At 36.5% G+C, this 11,721-nt stretch overlaps 1 long non-coding RNA gene across 1 annotated transcript; it reads left to right on the forward strand.

Moving 5' to 3' along the window:
* The first annotated feature begins 2,652 nt into the window (after positions 1 to 2,652).
* Positions 2,653 to 5,188, forward strand: LOC127660635 (uncharacterized). Its single transcript, XR_007972663.1, has 3 exons — positions 2,653 to 3,429; positions 4,002 to 4,102; positions 4,209 to 5,188. It is a non-coding gene; the product is annotated as an uncharacterized LOC127660635 (long non-coding RNA).
* The last annotated feature ends 6,533 nt before the right edge of the window (positions 5,189 to 11,721 follow it).

Genomic DNA, 11,721 nt, shown 5'->3' on the forward strand with positions numbered 1-11,721 from the left:
GGCTATTCAGTACGGAAATACACACAGACAATGACACGCCCCTACTGCATGCTAGAATCTCCGAAAAACAAGCCGATTTCAACCTCAAAATGTACGCTTTTAAATATACCAATACTGTTATCTCAAACATGGAGAGGCTTCTTCATGATCTCAACTAACAGATTCTGCAAAAAAGCGGAAATCACCAATTTTGGAAAAAAAACACTTGTTTCTCATTTTGCTCACAAGTTGTGCTGCCGACTTGTGTCACTGGTTTCCGTGACGGGTCACATATTGGATATCGCTTGATTTATTTCATTAATAGTTAGTGGCTGCTCCAAGACATCCCTGTCTTCCATATTTAAGGACGGAATGCTAAGCGAGTCAAAAAACTGTTCTATAAACGATGGGTCATTAATGGATTCTGAGGAATATAATTTGTTGTAAAAACTTAAAAAAAATGTTGTTTATTTCTTGTGGGTCTGACGTAGTTTGTCCTGTCTCTTTCCTAATTTCCGTTATCAGTCTTGATGCTACCGTCTCTTTAATTAGCCTAGCAAGGCGTTTACCTGTTCTCTCTCCATGTTCATAACACGTGGCTTTCGCTTGCATTAGACGTCCAGTAGTTTCTGAGGTGGAGAGTAACTGAAATTCTGGTGAGGGGGATATTGCATACTCGCGATCTATTTCTAGTATTCTGTCAGTTAATATATTTTTTTGTTCTTTACACAGTTTCTTAATCGAAACACTGTGAGAGATCATTTGTCCCCGCATATATGCTTTAAATGCATCCCAAATTGTGGTTTTGGAAACGTCTGCCGTATCGTTTGTCTCTAAATACAATCTTATTTGAGCTTCGGTTTGTTCTTCAAATGCCTTGTCTGCCAATAAGTTATTATCAAATCTCCTTTTAATAGTGTCATATTTACTTTCAAATAATACATGAAGAACTAAGGGGCAATGGTCCGATAATAGGCTTCATAATCACAATGTGCGACCACTGACAGAAGTTTATAATCAAATAAAAAGTAATCTACCCTAGAATAGGAGTGATGGACTGGTGAAAAAAAATATATATTTTCATTGGTTTGGGAAGGTAAATCTCCACGGATCTATTATTTTAAAGGTTTTCATAAACGTTTGTAGCAATTTGGCTGATTTAGATAAGGGTACTGTTCTATTTGAAGATCTGTCTAAGACTAGATCTAATACAAAGTTAAAGTCACGAGGTGACTTTAACTTTGGGTATCTAGGTTAGGCAAAATGTTCAAAATAGATGATATAAAGGTTAGGCAAAATGTTCAAAATAGACGATATAAATTGTTCCTCATCTATATTAGGAGCATATATATTGACTAATAATATTGGTGTGTTATAAAGTTTTCCTGCTACTATAACATAACGTCCACTGGAGTCAGAAATAACTTATGTTGCAGTCAATTGTATACTTTTCTTTATGAGTATTGCTGCACCTCTAGACTTAAAAGTTAAAAATTGAATGAAAGATTTGTCCTGCCCACCTTCCCTTCAATCGGCCCTGGTCTTGGTTCCTTATATGCGTTTCTTGTAAAAACGCGATATCTGCCCCTAGTGTCCCAAGATGAGCTGGTACATTGCCCCGTTTTCTAGCTCCATTAAGCCCTTTGCAATTCCATGAGACAAACTGAACCGAATTTTTCTTAACAGAATTTACTTTCCTTCTAGCCATGGTCAAAGACTCGAGAATTACTGTGAAGAACGGTTTTTGAAGAGGGAGGGGGAAAGGGAAAAAAGAAAAAAGTGCCAATTTGTTTTCCTTAACAACTTCAAACGTCTTGAACAATTTAAACAATATCTCAATTTACCTTTCTCTGAATGAGAGGTACACAAAAAAGAACAGAGCAAGTTTAGAAAACCCTTCTTACCCATCATATCAACAAAAAGGTTGGTAAACAATTTGACTTACCACTTGACAAACATTAAAGAAAAGAAAATTCTCAATAGACCTATTTACACGTATGTTTCTTTCCCTTTAAAATTGTTGGTGATTAAGTTACAGTTCTTTTCCCTGAGAACTTGACTAATATATATTTAATCGCTATGAGAGTTCAGAAGTGTGTTTAAATTTACTGAGTCTTTGCATATGTACTGTAAATGATAACAGACACCACATTTCAGCTTATCAGATAGTCTGGACTTACATTTCGGTCAGCTAGGTTTGTGTTTTCTTCTCAATAAATTTCTCTGCTTCTTGAGGGCGTTCGACTGTGAATCTAATTCCACATCCACGGTGATTGCCAGTTTGGCTGGATAGAACAAACTATAGTTTATAGTACAGCTTTATAGTACAGCTTGGCCTTCACTGGATTGAACGCAGCGTGAAGTTTGCAACCTCTGCACTCACATCGGGGAAGATGTACACAGGGGATCCTTTGTAGTAGAGACGGCCTTTATTTCTAGACAACATCAGGATTTTTTCCTTGTCAGAATAGTAATGGAAATGAGCAATTTTTGCTCAGTACCACTCTCCGGTTTCGGTTTTGGCACAAGGGTCCTGTGCGCCCGATCTACCATCATACTGGTATCTCCCAAGTCATCAGCTCCGAATAACTCCACTAGCAGGTCTTTGATGAATCAAACCGGTTTTCCTGCCTCCACTCCCTCTGGAACCCCAACGAATCTTAAATTCTGTCTTCGGCATTTTTCATGCATTTTCTTGTGCTCTTTGGCCATGAGTTCATGAGACTTTTCTAGAACTGCCACCCTGTCCATCGTGTCACTCATCGCTTTCCCCATCTCCGTGCACTCGTTTGTCGCTTCGGCCTGAGCTTTATGTAGGGCGGCCAGCTCGGGAAATATTTCCTCTCGCAGGTCTTCTTTCACTTCTTCTTTATTCTTTTGCATCTCCAAATCTAGGTTTTCAATTTGCGACTTAATGTCCTTAATCACAGCCTCTTGGTGTGTATGTAGTTGGGTCAAAGACGTGACGCTTGCTTTTTCTGTCCGACTGAACTTTTTACCAATTAATAAACATTAAAATGAATAAAATTATAACATGTATGTCTACCACCTCCCTTATACATATGCCCACTCTTATTTCTTTAAAAATAATTGGCTTATTGGCCATTTTCTGCCATCTGAAGTGTGAAAACATCATGTGGGGCGACCGTCCGGCCTTGACTTCTGTTTGGACAACTGGTTTTAAATCAAACTAAAATAATTTAAATATAATCCTTACCCTATTTGGCATAATTTGTTTTCCATTGATTGACAAAGTTATGAAACATTTGTACACACATTTCAATCATAATAAACAAACAAATCTTGTCCGAAGATGTTCATTGTCTGAAATATCATCTGGGGCGACCATCAAGAAAATACAATTAAGGGACTTTTATTTTGACAATCATCTCAAAGAGGATGTTGCATCAGCCAGCCTCATGGTGAGGGTCCCACAGAGACAACTAGCAGGTGAGTAGTCACTCTCATTTTTACAAACAAATCCTCTTTAAAACTGCTGCAGTGTATACATCACATTTTGATATCATGTGGGGCGACCAACCTAAAACTGTAAATAATAAGTTTTATAAGCAAATCTTTATTTTTAATGTAAATTTGTCAGTGATATGTGGTGAGAAGAAGCTAGCTTGGGTTCTATAGCTAAGCATTAGCCTGTTATACTTGATTAAACTTGAAAACATCATCTGGGGCGACCGAGCATCATCTGGGGCGACCGAGCATCATCTGGGGCGACCGCCACTGATTGCTTAAATGATAGAAAACACATATCATGTATTTGTAGTTTCTGTATGCAAATGTTTTCATTCATTATATGCATTTAGTTGTTTTAAATAACTTTCTACATTTCACCACATATTTTTTCTAAAGTTCAATAATTTCCATCCTACTTCAGAGAGGACTAAGCTTACTTCTTTTTGATTATTATGTTTTTATCAGAGAAATGTGTGAATATTAAGCATTCATTCTACTTTTTCCAATTCCTTTTCTAACTCTGTGTATGTTTAAATATACTTTTTTTCTAGATGGCCCCACTAACAAGCAAAGAAAAGACTGCACGCTACAGGCAGCGGATCAATGCAGATCCTGTAGCAAGAGCTGACTATCTTGCCAGGAAAAAAGAAAGGTAAAATCTATAGGTAGTTAACAGTACATAAAATGTAATGTTAGGCCACCAGAATCAGTGACAGTATACTAATGTCAATAGTTTATTATACAATAATTTGTTTCAGCTACCAGAGAAGAAAGCAAAAGGGCACAATCAAATACATGAAGTCAGATGAACTATCAGAGAGAGAGAGGAAGAACTCTCTACTGGGTGACAAGTGAGAGCATTGAAAAATGTGACGAGTTGATTCCTGGCAATTTGGAGGCTGTAAAAGGCACCATGAAGATACACCAAGATGTGTCATCACAGCCTGCAAAGATAACACACAGGGAAGTATCTTGCTTCTGCAAGCACTTAGAGATGAGTCCATGCCCTTGTTACCAGCCAAAAATGGTAGACCTGAAAGCCACCATACAGCAAACCGAGAAACCTGAGGACCCCTCAAGCTCTCCACCTGAGCCACCTAGGCAAGAAGAAAGTGTCCAAGATCTATGTGGAAGGTTTGTGATAGTAACCTACGACGAGCTTCCATATGTAGGTCAGGTCCTAAAGGTTGTGGAAGAGGAACTGCAGATAAGCTGTATGCGACAGTCTGATGACAAGAACTTGTTCTTATGGCCAAAAACTCCAGATGTTACTTTCTACTTTAGGAAAGATGTTCATGCTGTCATTTCAGAACCCGAGCCAGCAAATTCACGCTTCTCAAAGTTGACCTGCCAAGACTGGGTAGCATTCAGAAATTGCTGGGGTTAAAGAAATGCCTACAATGTGTCTGCAGAATGCTGTTATGTTCAAGTGTTAAATGAAATCGTAAGAAAAATGCAAACATTGTACGTTTAAGTGATTAATGTAATGAAAATGGAAAAAGGAAAATGCTGTTCAATGTGTCTGCAGAATGCTGCTATGTTCAACTGTTAAATGAAATAGTAATGAAAAGGCAAACATTGTATGTTTAAGTGATTAATGAAATGAAATGAAATGAAAATGAAAAAGGAAAATGCTGTTCAATGTTATGTCCAAGCGTTTAATGCATTAGTATTGAAAATATTAATATGATGGTTATGTGTCAAATGAAATAGTGAGGAAAATGTTAATGTTATGAAATGTGTCAAATGAAATGGATATGCTGATTCTTCATAAAATTTCATTAAATGTGTTTTAACTATCAAAATCATTGAATAGTCTTAATTGCCTGCTGTTTTTCATCATGTGGGGCGACCACTTGTCATGTGGGGTAACCAACCATATTCAATTCTGTAGTAAATTCAAAAAATAATGTCTGTCCATTTTGGTTGAAATATAATTAATTGGTATAACATCAATAAGTGGATACTATATCTACACATTTTAAATCAGTTTTATGGATTATGTGAGTAAAACAAATATGTAATTGCTTTATGAGGGTGACACTGCCATTATAGATAAAAATGTATTTAACATCATTTGCAATAAATGAAAGGACACATGAGTATATCTTTCTTAAACAGTTCAATTAATTACTGATACTTCTTAAAATATAACTTATGTAAAGGAAATCTATTAATTTTAAGATAAATTACGGTCGCCCCAAATGACTTTTTTTAAGGTCGTTGCCCTATTCATTTGAGTTTAAAAGCACTAAAATATCTTTGTTTGAAGTTTTCACACACATGCATGTGTAGACTACACTCCAAATGTTTAGAAAATAGCCAAATATATTATTATTTCAAGTATTTTAAAAATGGGCCTCTCAAAGGCCTTATACGTCATTGACCCAGTTCCATTGTTATGTAGTTCCGTTCTGAATGCACTCAATTAAATAGGCGAATCATCGTCTTGCATATGTTCGTCCATTTTTCTTTCACCGCTTTCTGTCTTCGTATTACGCTGGATTGTAAATGTAACTTTTTTGCACAAGCTCGGTTTCATTTAGAAAGGTACGTAGCAACAATTCTTTAACCAAAATTATAAAGTTTTACACGGCTGACTAGTCTATTGAGCAATAATCACTTATTAATTCGAGGAGCTCCCTTCTCTGCTACTCACTCCATGCGGGCGGAAGCGGAAGTCCCCGACAGTGAACAGTTCTAACAGGCTACACAAAGACATTGTGGCAGCACAGCATGTTGATGGATCAGTGGTTTAAGTGATGTTTGTTGGGGAAAGTTTGTCATTTTGTTTGTAGGTCAGTCTGTAATTAGCATAGCACTGTCTTCTGAATTCAAGTAACTGATTATTTCCTTTTACTAGGCCAGTCAAGTGTGAAAGACATTAAGCATCCTTCAGGTAAATACTCTCTACCTGGCTCCAAAGAACGCAATTAAATTATGTCTCATAATTATATAGGACACATTGTCACGAACCCCGCTCCTCTGTCCCATCCCCGCTTCATCGCACTCACACTCACTCCCTCGACCTCACTCCCTCGCTCCGCCCCCTCGAGCTTTGCACACTCTTTTTGCTCGCTCGAGCCCTCATGCCCACTTTGCTCCTACTCGCCCACATGCTCGTAGGTTATCTCCCTTCCTCGAGTTTCTCACGCGTTTCCAATCCCCCAGAACATTATGACCACCTGCACGCGCGTCATCTGCACTCCTGCACTCGTCTCATCACCTATCATTGTTTACACCTGCACTCGCCCCTATATATTTCACAACCCGTTCGTCTCACTCCTGTTGGTTATTGTTTAGTTTACCCCCCCTCGCTTTGCCAGCACTTGTGATCCTCTAGTTCCCCTGTCTTTTCCTCTCGCTAGTCCCGTCTAGTTCATGCTTGTTTCCCGGCTTCGACCCTACACTCCCCTTGACCACTCTCATCCGGATTTTCCCCTTTACCCTATTCTGATTCCCCGGCTTCGACCTTACGCTCCCGTTTACCACTCTTCTCTGGATTTGCCCTTTTTGTACTGTTGACTGCTTTATCGATTAAAGCAGTTTACTCTGACATTGTGACTGTCTCGTCTTGTGTGTGTGTGCGTGACACACATTGATCAAACCAAAAATATTGTTCAGGAAAATTAGAAGCATCTTTCATGACATTGACTACTTCAGTAGATGACTGAGGTCATTCATTGTAAATGGCAAGTACCCATCTTTAAATATCATTCTTAACTATGTAATGATCAATTTATGCAATTGGGTGATATCTGGAGGTATTTGCATTCAGAAGCCTTTATATTGCCTCTGTATTGAGCTCATTCTTTAGGAAATGAGTGACCTCTTTAATTAGATGATTCAGCTCCTGACATTGGTATCAAACAAGTTTAAGAAATATGTTTGCAAGGTTAATTGTATTTTAAAGGTTTTCAACAATAATACTAATGTAATCTGAAAGAAATTAGATTGATTTCACAGTGCCGCTTTGAATTGATCCACTCCATGTTAATGTATCCTGTCCATTAAATTAAGTGTTTTGATCATGTAACAGAATGCCTATTTCACAGTGACACATGACATTAATTCTGCATGTCAGCTCACTGCATAGATAAACTTGAACCCTTGTGCGACCTTCAGGACATTTTGTCATTTTTTTCCCCCCGATCATTTTGGCTATGTTAATGCCAATGGCATACATTTTGCAAAGGGGTGTATTTTGGGGGGAATTTTGATATTTAAACCTCAGTTCCTATAATACATCCATAATACACTGTGTCCACAAAATAGTTACACTCAGGACCTTCAGGACAAAAATGTCCCTAATAAAACCCATTAAAACTGCAATATTTGATGATCATGAATTTTATGATATTATGCTTATTTTCCAGAGCCCTGGCTTCAAAATTTAATTTTTTTATATTTTCCACCATTGTTCTCATGTTTAGCCAATGAAGCAAATACATGTTTTTTTCCTATTTTCTATATTGGCACTGCAGGCCAATAAATGATGCAGCTAAGATTATGTGGGTGTGTTGGTATGGATGTCAGAGTGTGTTTTGAGAAATGTGTGTGTGTAAAAACAACAGTGGCATTATGTAAACTAACTGGCATTTAAAGGGTTACAATTATGAAAATGAATGAATATTTGGTAGTTATGATTAAATTAAATAAAAATGTTATGATGAAAAAAGTTAGTGAATGTGGAAAATAATATTGTAAAATAATAAAATATATGATTGTGGCAGTTTTTTGACATGGGCATTTTTGTCCTCTAAGGTCCTGAGTGTGTGGGTTTTTTTTTAACCTCACACTGCACAAAAAATAATAATAATAAACCAAAATCAATGTTTTTGCTAATCACTGACATCCCAGACTGTGATAATAATAATAATAATAATAATAATAATAAATAAATAAAAATCCCCTTAGCATTTAGTATATGGAAAATAGTTAATTTTGTTTTCTTGTTATGATCAGGGCTGATGTTGGTTAAAGAAATTATGGGAACAAATATTAATATATAATACTATTATGGCAGTTTTTTGACTCAAGACATTTTTGTTCTTTGATGACCTCTGAGTAATTTTTTTTTTAAATTTACGAACAAGGGTTAATGAATATATTTGAAACAGAAGCACTAGGAAATTTGAAGGAGTGGGGGAGGGGTATAATTTATCATTTGTATGTTGGTCAAATATTTAGAAAAGTCATGGCTGAGCATACCTTCTCCTCCTGTTCACGGTGAGCCTTCTCCAGTTTTTCACTTGAGGACTTTATTTTCTCCTGTACACTCTTGACTGCAGTTTTAACTATGTGGTTAAAAAAAACAAAACGAACTTTTTGAAGATTGACATAGACTTTGATTAAAACAATATTCACTACACTTTCACAAGTTACACATTTACAAGCTATACAAAATAAATAAATAAAAATAAATAATTAAAAAATATATATTTAATGGCTTATTGTGTTGTGTTGAATCCTCAAGTTTAAAAACAACTCGCGGCAAATGTATTACCTCAAATTAACCGTCAACTAATCTGCATAGCCTAGCGTTACCTTCGTGAAGCTGCCTGATATTCTCCGACACCTGCTGCTCTGTCAGTAAAATTTGTTCGAAAAGAGATTCTAGACTCATGTTTCGAGTATAACTATATAAAAAATGATCGACTAAAATAGATAATTTACTCCGCTGTGATTCAGGAAAAGTTGTTAGAGGGAGAGCTACTCAAACGGTGTGCGCATGCGCAATGTTTTTTATATACAGTGATTATTGTTTTTCATTCGCTGTGCATTATGCTTGTAAGCTGGTTCACTGTTTTAAAGTAGGAAAATACTCTTCATCTGTTGTGAGTTGCATTTTGCGTAGGGACATAATTTGCGAGAGAGAGACACATTGTCTATGAATCCTTATATTTAAGCATGCAGGCTGGTCTGATGATAAAAATGTATTCTTGTTTCTCTCTTGCAACATAATCTTACAGCATGGATAGCTCATATTAATAAATAATACCATAAATGATGAAAAACTTGACACAGGGCATACTTGAACCCAAACTCCACCTTAACATGCCACATTGTCGATGCAAAAAACTAATAAGAGCAATGAAAATATTATATATTGAATGTTTGCATCCTGCTTATAGTATTGTGAACATTTACTGTCATCAAGGATTATGAACTAGACCAGGGGTATCTAACTACAAAGCCTGCTATGGCCAGACAAACCACAGCAGATGTACAATTGAGATTGCTTGAATGTGTGGCAGTAACTGTTAGCACAATGTGAAATAAGCTAGGAAATTATAAATATCATCTGTTTCTTGCCCATTCTCAGCACTAATAGTATCTTCTGAACACTGTTGCAGTCTTGATAATGCCCAGTATTCATGGTACATTGTTGTCTCTGTTACAATAATTTACAAACATGCTCATTCTTATAATTGCAACCGCAGAAATTATGCTTTCAAGACAATGAATGCATTGCACCAATACACAGACAGTAGGAATCTTGCTTTGGGGAATTTTAGTCAATTTTCTACCTAAATTTAAATGAGAGTTATTTCCATGATTCTCATTTCAATATTTGGGCATACCCTAAAAGTGTGTCTCCAAGGAATCTATTCTTGGTACTTCTCTTAGTCAGGTTACTTTATTCGAATTACTCCTTCAAATAATGTTATTATTATAATTTCACATATTTTAAATTAATACTGTATTGGCATTATTCTTCGAGAGCCAAACTTGTAGAGTGGATACAGGCAGTGGCTGTCTGAAGAATAGCGTTGCAGTAGCCTACTTGTGTGCTGATGATCCACTGGCTGAGTTTTACTTATAGATGCACCACATAGTGAGAAATATGTGAGTACAATGAATGGCTCACACTCTGTTATTTGGACCCCCACAACTCATGCTCTCATTCATCACTTACTCTCATTGCAATTTGAACTGCCAGTCTCCCTATTGTTTGATGTTTGTTAGCAAAGTCAGCAGTCAATAACTTTAACATATACCATTTGTTCCTTCAGTATGTCACGTCATTCTATATCTTCTCCAGTGGTTTTGATCTGGTGCCACAGAGCACATTAAAGTGTGAGCGCTTCTAGTTTATATGACTAGCACTACTGTATATCATTTTCAAATCAATTAGCAAAATTAAAGGTTCATATTGATTGAAGCTTTTCACATATTTTAGATTGATGCGGCGCACCTTCCAGAAATTGACATTTTACCTTGTATTCCAGCTTGCAAAACCATCAAATCATTATTATTTTGTAGTGATTACACTTCAGATAATTCCCATTGAACAAGAGAGCAATAATGGCTAATTTAAATGTCTTGAACCCTGCAAAACTAAGTAGGCATACTTTCACAGTAAAAAAAAAAAAAAACTGTAAGTACAGTTTTTGGGTCGGAGTGAAATGGGCTTATGTTAAAGATTGATTGAGACGTGCATTTAAACCAGAAGAGAAGCAGGACTGTTGATCGAAACAGGTTTGTCAATAGGTCTGGTTTAAGTAATTGGTCTTGAATGGACATCAGGATGAACCTCAATACCAAGTTTCGATTTTGTTCTCACATAAAAGTTCACCTCATTGACAAAATTAAATAAATAAATATATGTAGGCCTATGTTTAACCAAGTGAACAATAATTACAATTAATTACTGTTTAAAATCTAATTAAAAGACAGAACCAGTATGAACCTGCCAACCAGAATAGTCTCTTTCACCAGAATAGTCATTAAGCTGAGCATACCAACAGATGGCGACCTACACCAGTCTTAGTATACAACGAAGTACTGTGAGATCACTTTGTTAAGTATCAAGTAGTGTGATATGGTAACACAATATATTTTCGATAAAGGGTTTGTTGTTGGCTACCTACGTAGTCATTGTCATTTTGCCTTCTGAATGTTTTCTGGTAAATCAGATGACTTAACGTCTTTAAATATAGCAGAATTCATCTACTGCCAGTAAATGGAGTATTGTCTTAATTACGTTGCACATGTGTTAATAGTTAACAAAATCATATAACTTTACACAGGCAACCATAGATCGACGGCATAAGAACACTAGACTAATCTCACCCATTCGGATCAGATTTTTCAACTAAGATCCACAGGTCGCACAAACAAGCAACCACAGAAGACCAGAAACCGTACATGACTGATATACCAGTTGTAGCCTATTATTATAGAGAAGAGAACAGAGTCTGAATAGTGAGAGTGCAGCAAACACGAAAACTTTGGAGTAACAAAACTGAATGTCTTTGTCATGTTGCC

The sequence above is a fragment of the Xyrauchen texanus genome, chromosome 20 (genome assembly GCF_025860055.1).
Source record: "Xyrauchen texanus isolate HMW12.3.18 chromosome 20, RBS_HiC_50CHRs, whole genome shotgun sequence".
Lineage (NCBI taxonomy): Eukaryota > Metazoa > Chordata > Actinopteri > Cypriniformes > Catostomidae > Xyrauchen > Xyrauchen texanus.